Consider the following 8,655-nt stretch of genomic DNA (forward strand, 5'->3'; position numbering starts at 1 on the left):
GCCCTCGCACCCTTTCCCTGCCCGGAGCCCCAGACGCAGCCCTTCTGGAGGCACCGCTCCCCAGGTCGGCAGCCCCACAGCCGGTCCCCAGGGGCCGAGGCAGGGGTGTGGAGCCCCGCTGTGTGCCCGCGCCGGCCCGGGTCCCCTCCAGGCTTCACGCCCACCCTACTGGGGACCCTTTGCAGAGAGGGAGCGGGTTCAGGGGCGTCAGAGCTAGTGCTGGGCGGACCCAGGTTTGATCTTGGAAGGTGGACCTCTGCCTGAGCACCCGCGGGGCGCTGACCTGGGCCCGGAACCCCGATGGCGCGGGTCCCCGAGGGGCTGAGGCTTGAGACTCACGAGGGGATGGCAGGGAGGCAGCTGCGATGAGAGCAGGTTTTGCCAGGAGTACGACGGGGGAGTGGAGTGGCGGGGTGGGGGTGCTGGGTAAGAAATGCAGATGGCTAGGAGCCTCGCAATCTTGCTCAGGTACCTGGATCTCCTATACTTTAGGCAGCAGGGATCCTTTGGAAGATTTTAAGCGGAAGTGATATCTGATTTGTGTTCTTTAAAAAAAAAAAAATCACGGGCACCCTTGCGGTAGGAAACGAAACCAGAAGCAGAGCAACTTTCATTTTTCATAGTGTCCCTTTGATCCCCGCCACAAGGCGAGAGGCGGGATAGGCACACAGTTCTCCTTTTGAAAGGTGAACTCCCTGAAGCTCAGAGAGGTGACCCTCTGTTCCCTTCTGAGAAGCTATAATCCCGTTATCACTAAATCAGGTAGAATAAAATGCTTTCGCTTAGCAAGAGTTCTGCAATTTTTAAACGTTTCCTTTTATCGTTCTTTCGAGAATATGTAAGGTTTTTTTAAAACTACATTTAAGATCTTAAGAAATGGTGTCTCTTGATGTTAGCCCCAGGGCCTTTGCACTGGCTGTTTGCTCTACTTGGAGATCTTCCCCTCTGCTTGGATCTTACTCCCTCACTTCCTTTAGGCTCAGATGTCACCTCATTAGATGTCAACCCTCTCTCTCTGTAATAGGAACCACCCACCACCCCCCACCCTTTGACACACAGGCTCCACCGCCTCATGTGCTCTGTGCTTTGGACATCACAGCCCTACATTGTGATGCATTATTTCTGCATTGTCTCCTCCCTCCACTAGAATAGTAGATTCTCTAGAGCGGATTTGTTTTGTTCACTTCTGGGACCCTGGCACATAATAAAATATTTGTTGAGTGGTGAATGAAGCTTTGCGTGGTGTGAAGTAAGGAATTATTTTCAGAAGTATAAGGATGGAATGAGAATAGAAGAGGACTGAAGGACAAAAAGGAGTTATATTAATGATATCTTTGGGGGATTGTGCTTAGTGTGTAGACTAAAAATGGGCACCAAATTTTTTATACTTCTCCCTGAAAGAAGTGGAATCTACTTTTTCAGGTGGTCTAGTGGTAAAGAACCCGCCTACCGATGTAGGAGACATAAGAGACACGGGTTCGATCCCTGGGTCAGGAAGATCCACTGGAGGAAGGCATGGCAACCCATTCCAGTATTCTTACCTGGAGAATCCCGTTGACAGAGGAGCACAGCAGGCTACAATCCATAGGGTCGCAAAGAGTCGGACACGACAAGCGACTGAGCATGCACGCATTTGGACCGATCTTGTTAACTTGCTTTGACCACTAAAATGTGTCACAGGTGATGTATGATTTCTGAGCTGAAGCCTCAAGGGGCCGTGCAGTTTTCACTGTCTTAAGCCCAAGTGTGCCTACTGAGTGGTGACTGAGGCACCCAGGCCAACAGGCTGCCAACCACCAGGAAGATGAATGACGCTGCACTGGGCCACCCAGCCCCAGAGAAGCTGTCTGACAACTGCAGCCACCTGAGACCCAGAGAAACCTAGAACTTCCAGCTGCACCCAGACTGCCTAGCCAGACAGTTATAAGCGAATAAAATAAAATATTGTGGTTTTAAGTCTCTCATTTTGTTACACAGCCATAGACAACTGATACTTTGTTTCCTCAACTTTATCATGATATGTTTGAACTTGATGTTTAACTCTCACTTAATAAAGAAAGAAAATAGGGAAAGGGTGAGAGGAAGAAGCAATGCAAATAAGAAGGGCAAAGAGGTACAAAAGGAGGAAGGTAAATAGTGAGGAACGCACTGTCTAACAGACACTTCTTATCCCTGGAGCATACCTGCGGTGCCTAAGTGCTCAACCTCCGGAGATGGAGGAACAACAGAGCTGACCCAGGCTCAAGTTCACCAGCGTCTGATGCCGTAGGTTGCATAGCATCTCTGAGCCTCACTCCTCTGTAACCGGGGCTTACAAAGGATGGGGAGCAAATGGACCATCCCGTAAAACATTCAGCAAAGTGCTTGGCATTGTATACCCTCAGCGAGTGTTCTTGCTTAGCTGCAGCATCAATGTACAGATTACCAATCTTGATCACAGACAGGATACCCAAAGGACCCCACAGAGCATAGTGTTGCCAAAGGTCAACTGTACTTGGGCTCTGTGAGTCAGATCCTGTAGACACTCTCCAAACCTCCTAGCAACTCTGCCCCATGGATGCTGTGATCATCATCCCCATTTTATTGATGTGAAAACTGTGGCTCAGAAAAAAAGCGAAGCCATCAGACAAACAGCACGGCTGGAATTCAAAGCCCCAATCTGTCCAACTGTGAAGTCTGTGCTCCTCCCTCTCCCCGCGAGCCTCTGCTGCACTCAGCCCTGTACAAAAAATAAAATACAGAACGCCATTTGGCTTCTCCCTTTCTGCACTGCGCCAGATGGGCCAAGCGCTGACCTTGTGTGGGAAGCTTTCAGTAAGGGCTTCCTGTGTGGTGGCAGAGCAGCTGCACCGACCCTGGGAGCAGGTCTCCCTGGAGAAGCCCCTCGGTTCTCTCATCTGGAGGGCGCTTGCCCCCAGGAGGGACTCGCTCACCACAGGGAAGCAGAAACAGATTTAAGGTCAGAAGGTGGATGCACGGTAACAAGAGCACGCAAGCTGATGACCGAGTCCCAGGTTTCTGCCCACTTCGTGGCATTGACCAGCCTGCCATCTGCCTAAAGAGGCTGCCGTGACAAAAAGTGGGACCTGGAAGACAGGTGTCTGGCCCACCACTAGGCCCATTAAGATGTGCCCCTGGGAGCTGTGGGCCTGGCCCTGGAGTGCCAAGGATCGGAGACTACTTAGGGACCAGGCAGCAGGAAGCAGGGGAAGAAGAGACGAGGCCAGGAAACCTGGGTTCAAATTCCAGCTCCCCCACATGACTACCCAGTGGTCCTAAAGTAGCCACTCAACCTCTTTGCCTCAACCTCTTCATCTGTAAAATGGGGAGGGGAGGCGACTGCAAGACCAGAAGGAAAGGGTCGGGGGTATCCCTAGGAAAGATGTCCCGAGGGGAAGCAGGCCAAAGGAGAGGCAGCACGAGTGGCCAGAAAGCAGAGTCCGTCCTCCACGCTCTGACCGAAGTAGAGACGAGATGGGCCCCCACCACAGGGTGTGGCTCTCCCGCCAGGAAACTTTTGGGCTCACGGGACGCCTAGACAGTGTACGCATGTTTCACTACATGTTTGAGGTTTCACTTCCCTAGGGAATTTAATGTAGGAAGTAGGCATGTGGGGTTCTTCTTGACCACTAGGGTGGGGAGAAAGGGTCACGCCCCCCAGCAGTGCCTGCAGTGGGCACGTGTCTCCTGTGAGCATCTGGGAGCAATTCATCCCAGATGGGAGGAGTGTCCCCAGCTGAAGTTAGGGGCGCCCCAGCCCCCCTGCTCATACAGATCACCCGCCCCACCCCACCCTCAGGCTGTTCCTGGTTCCTCTGATACAAGGAGCTCTAGCGGGACCTCTTCCAGGCGCCGCCTCCACTCCACACCCTCAGCCTCCCCTGTTAGTGAAAGTGAAGGGACCCTGCGTCCAGCAGCGGACACAGGTCTGCTCTCAGGCCTGGGCCCCCTGCTCACTTCCCAACCCCCACCCCCACGGCACACACACACACACACACACACATACACACACACACACACACACACACAGAGGGGACACCCTTCCCCTGTACGGTGCTGAACAGGTCCAGGCCAGGGACAACCCCTTGCCCCTCCTGACCTGAGATAGCCCTTTGGCCCAGAATTGGCAGTTAAAGCTCAAATCAGAGTGTCCAGAGCTCCCATGCCCCAGCTACTGCCCCTCACCAGCCTCACAGAAGAAAGGGGGCCATATTTCCTGGGAAATTCTGCTCCCAGGCTATCTATCATCTCATTTAATTCTCACAACCACCTTGGCTACATCCCAGTAAGTGCATTTTATAGATGAATAAACTGAGGCTAGAAGGGGACGGCTACCCAGCTCAAGTCTACCCAGCAAGTAAGTGACAGACACAGGACCCAAACCAGCTTGTGTGGCTCTGAAGCTGCTCTCAGGCACTGAGTTCCCAGCTCCATGCTCATATTTTCCATTTCCATCAAGATCTTGACTTATGCTAATTCTCAGTGATCCAGAGCAATAGTTTGGGAAAACTACCTCAAGTAAAAGATCAGCTTTTTTTTCTTCCAATCCATGTGAACTGATACTTTTGTAAAATGCAACAAAAATAAATTATTAGAAATAAGTGATTAACAGATAAATGCGTGTGCATGCTCAGTCATATCTGACTCTTTGCAACCCCATGGACTGTAGCCCACCAGGCTCTTCTGTCCATGGGATTCTCCAGGCAAGAATACTGGAGTGGGCTGCCATTTCTTACTCGAGGGGATCATCCTGACTGAGGGATCCAACCCACATCTCTTGTGTTTCCTGCATTGGCAGGCAAATTCTTTTCCGCTGTGCCACCTAGGAAGCCCAATTAATAGACATATACTACTGTATATAAAATAAACAACAAGACCTACTGTATAGCACCAAACACTATATTCAATATCTTGTAATAACGTGTAATGGCAAAGAATCCAAAAAAGAATATGTACATTTTTCCTGTTCTTCCAGTCACCAGTATAAACAATTGGTATCTCTTTTGATATGCGGTGCTTCTGCATCTGTTCAACATGTGTGATATCTGCATATACACACATCTACACAGTTAGAGTACCAGAAATGATGGAATATGGCAAAGTATTCTTCAACCTCTTTGTGAACCATTGTGAATACCACACTGAGATGGGGAGATGATCGCACAACTCTGAAGGCACTAAAAGACATTGAATTATACTTTTTCATGAAAAAAAGAGGGACCCGACTCACTTCAGGTCCTGAAACTGCAGCTTCAGGGTGACGAGGCCTGACTACGCCTTGCAGCTCCAGGTTCTGGTCTCACATAGGTTTTCTGTTGTAATAGCAAAGTGGTCCCCTCCTGTCCCCTCAGCAAACTCTGGAGGAGAGTCAGCCCCTTTTCCTGTAGTTTCAACCCAAGTCTCAACGGGTCTGGCTGGCCAGGCTTTGCCAGGTCCCATGCCCACCACGGAACGGAGAGCAAGCAGCCTCGCTCAAACCAGACCTAGAGGTGGTGCGAAGGGAAGGGCTGTGAGCAGGCAGAACAGCAACCGTTCCTCCTCACCCCTCTCCTCTGGTCATAGGACCCCGCTTGCCCCTCAGGACACGCACTGCCCACATTTCACATGGTCCGGGGACTGTGGTCCCCTCTTCCCCAGGCGGGTGGCTGTCTCCCAGGATATAGCCCTGGCGTCCAACAGAGAGGGAAGCAGGCCCAGCCTAGGAGACAGCTCACTGCTGACCAGCCTGCCGTTCCTCTTTCAGTTTTGGGGATGTGCTGCTCACGCCTCCCTTACGTGAGCCAGAGTCAGCATGTAAAATTACGGACACACAGCAAGCCCTCAATTAAAAATAAATATTAACACTACTGTCTCTTCCCAAAGTGTCTTTTGACATCGTTTCTTCTTCGGGTCTGATTTTTAGAACAGTTTTAGATTTACAGAACAATAGAACAGAGTTCCCATATGCCCTGCGCCCAGTTTCCCCTGTTATTAGCATCTTACATTAGTATATTTGTCGTAATTCGTTAACCAGCACTGATGCATTGTTATTAACTGAAGTCCATAATCATTCAGACTTCCTTTGTTTTCTCCATTTTTCTGTTCCAGGGTCCCCTGTGGGAACCCACGTTGCATTTAGTTATCGTCTCCTGACACTACACTGGAAACTTGAATTCGGCCATGGTGGGAATAGTTACACCGTGAAAACTGGCAAACCCTGCCAGTCAGGGTTCTCCCCTTCCCAGGAGCCTGTAGCTGAACACTTGGTAGCACACCACTCTCTGTGTATACGCTGTTCCATCTGATGAGATGATATTGTCAGGATTTGGAAACAAATAACACGAGGATGTAAAAAACAAAGCTTCTTTTTAGTCTGACAAAACAAAATTCATTCTAAGCACCTGTCAATTCTGTACCCACTTTTTGCTTTCTCTTAGTGAGCCTCTTAATAATCATGCTACAGTTTTAAGCATCTGTTAGATACTAGGCATATGAATCCATAATCTCTTATCATCACTTTCAAGTTAGATGTTATTATTATCCCGGTTTATGGAGGAGAGAACAGGCACAGAGAGGTTGCGAGACTGCCCAAGGTCAAATCTGCTCCTGCCACAGGGCCCCCCATGTGGCTGGGCGTGTACTTGCCCCTTTCTAACCTGAAACCACCTAAAAGTCATCGGACATGTTGCTGCTTTGAATTACAATGGGTCTTCGCATCTACCGCTTCTGCTTTTCCTGAAATGTCATTTATCCTTTGGTTGAGGCTCTTTTCCTTTTCATCGGCTCCAGCTTTGTGCTCTTGCATTTAACTGTGACAGCGATAACGGCTTTTTCTGTAAAGTTATCAAGCCAAAGTCAGTGGTATTCTCTAACCTTCAATGGATAATGAATGTGCGTGACAACCCACAGGCCCTGCACACACTTCAGCAGCGGGGTTGGAAGGTATTCACAAGTATCAGAGCGAAAGCTAAGTAACAGGAGAAAGGCCTGCCCCCACCCTCGGAAGACGCACACCACAAACGCCATCCCCTGGTTCTTACAGCCTCCTTGTCAACAGTATAGCTGGTAGTGAGGTCACTCTGAGCAGAGGCTGAGGCCGGGCAAGGTCCGTGGCTCCCTGAGGGCATCAGCAAATTAGCACCAGAGACACGAGGGGGATAAGAGAAATGGGCAAAACCCAACCAAGAACAGGGATCACTTCATGCTGAACCCAGTGCTTCCTGAATGACTGAACTTAGGTGCTCTGACTTTGTATTTCTCAACTTGCCTAAGCTGTAAACTCCTTAGAAGGAGAAACAAAGTGACTTGAACTTCCTAAAAAGAAAAGGGAGTTCCTCTGTCTTCACAATGGAGACCGTTGTCCCAGCCGCCTCCGAGGGGTGTTGTAACGAGTGGACCACATGTGCGTGGGAAAGAACTCCTGGCTTCCTCATGGTACCTCTCGCTTGCATGACATCCTCTGATAGGTGGCGGTTTAGTCATTAAGTTGTGTCCGACTCTTGCGACCCCATGGATTGTAGCCCACCAGGCTCCTCTGTCCATGGGATTTTCCAAGCAAAGATACTGGAGTGGGGTGCCATTTCCTTCTCCAAGGGATCTTCCCCCTGGGTTGATCTTCCCGACCCAGGAATCAAACCCAGGTCTCCTGCATTGCAGGCAGATTCTTTGCTGACTGAGCTATGAGGGAAGCCCTCTGATAGGAGGCACCTAAAATTCCTGTTGGATGGACACAGGAATGCTATGTTAGCAATCATCATTTTTGCTTTACTGTGTCCATAGTTTGTGATTCATCCACAGCGCCCAGGACTCTGACCACCTACAAATGGGCTCTGAAGATACATTTTGACACGGAGAGACTCGTTTGGCAACCCAGAGATGCCTCCACTAGGGGCTGAGGACATCCAGGCTGGCCTGGGTTGGTAATTAACATCTCCACCTGGAAAAAACCCTGGTGACTCAGCTGGGTGGAGATGCCACCTATGCCTCGGGGACAGGAAAAGAGCTGGGACCTTGGAGGCAGCGCCCTGGGGATGTCAACGCGGATTCCCCGTGCTTTGCAGGAAAGAGCACAGCATGGAAGCCACCAGCTGCTTCTCCCGCCCAGCGGTCCCTCAGCCCCGCTCTGTCCATGGACTTCCGTGAGCTCCAGGGCGGTGGGGAGGGGGGGAGGCCTTGAGCTCTGAAATCCTGTGAATTCACAAAAGGGTGACATTTAGTCTGTGACAGGCATTAGCAGTCCCCCACAGGGAGCTCTCCGGGGGCAAGGACAGCCTTGTTCTCACACAAATCACAAAGCCGGCAGTGAGTGCTCCATAAATAAGCCATTTTGCCTGCTTGAAAACAATGCTCTAAGAAAATTCCCACACCTCCACTGGACTGACTTGCGGCAGCGGGCTGATTTCGAGGACAAACAAATCACGAGGCACTTGATGTTACAAACCAGCTGAGGTCTTATGCAGATTAGACCAGAGCCCGAAATCGGCCCATGAGAAGGCAACCTTGACACGGGCATCTGGAACAAAGGATGCTGAATTAGGACCGTGGCAGGCCAACGCGGCCGTGAATGAGGGATTGTGGGAAGGACTTTGATGTAAACCCAGGCAGAACCGTGTGTACTTATCTCCCAGGGGATCCACCCACTTTGATGCAAGTGGGTGGCCTGTATTTAAATATGGG

General features: G+C 50.5%; 1 protein-coding gene across 1 annotated transcript in view; it reads right to left on the reverse strand.

Annotated features, from left to right (window-relative positions):
- PTK2 (protein tyrosine kinase 2) overlaps positions 1 to 637 on the reverse strand; it is a 194,671-nt gene extending 194,034 nt beyond the window's left edge. Inside the window, exon 1 of the mRNA XM_010834795.1 lies at positions 340 to 637. The gene's annotated coding sequence lies outside the window, so the exon portion shown is untranslated. The remainder of the gene's footprint in view (positions 1 to 339) is intronic.
- Between the last annotated feature and the right edge of the window lie 8,018 nt (positions 638 to 8,655).

This window comes from Bison bison, unplaced genomic scaffold, assembly GCF_000754665.1.
Source record: "Bison bison bison isolate TAMUID 2011002044 unplaced genomic scaffold, Bison_UMD1.0 scf7180017864036, whole genome shotgun sequence".
NCBI lineage: Eukaryota > Metazoa > Chordata > Mammalia > Artiodactyla > Bovidae > Bison > Bison bison.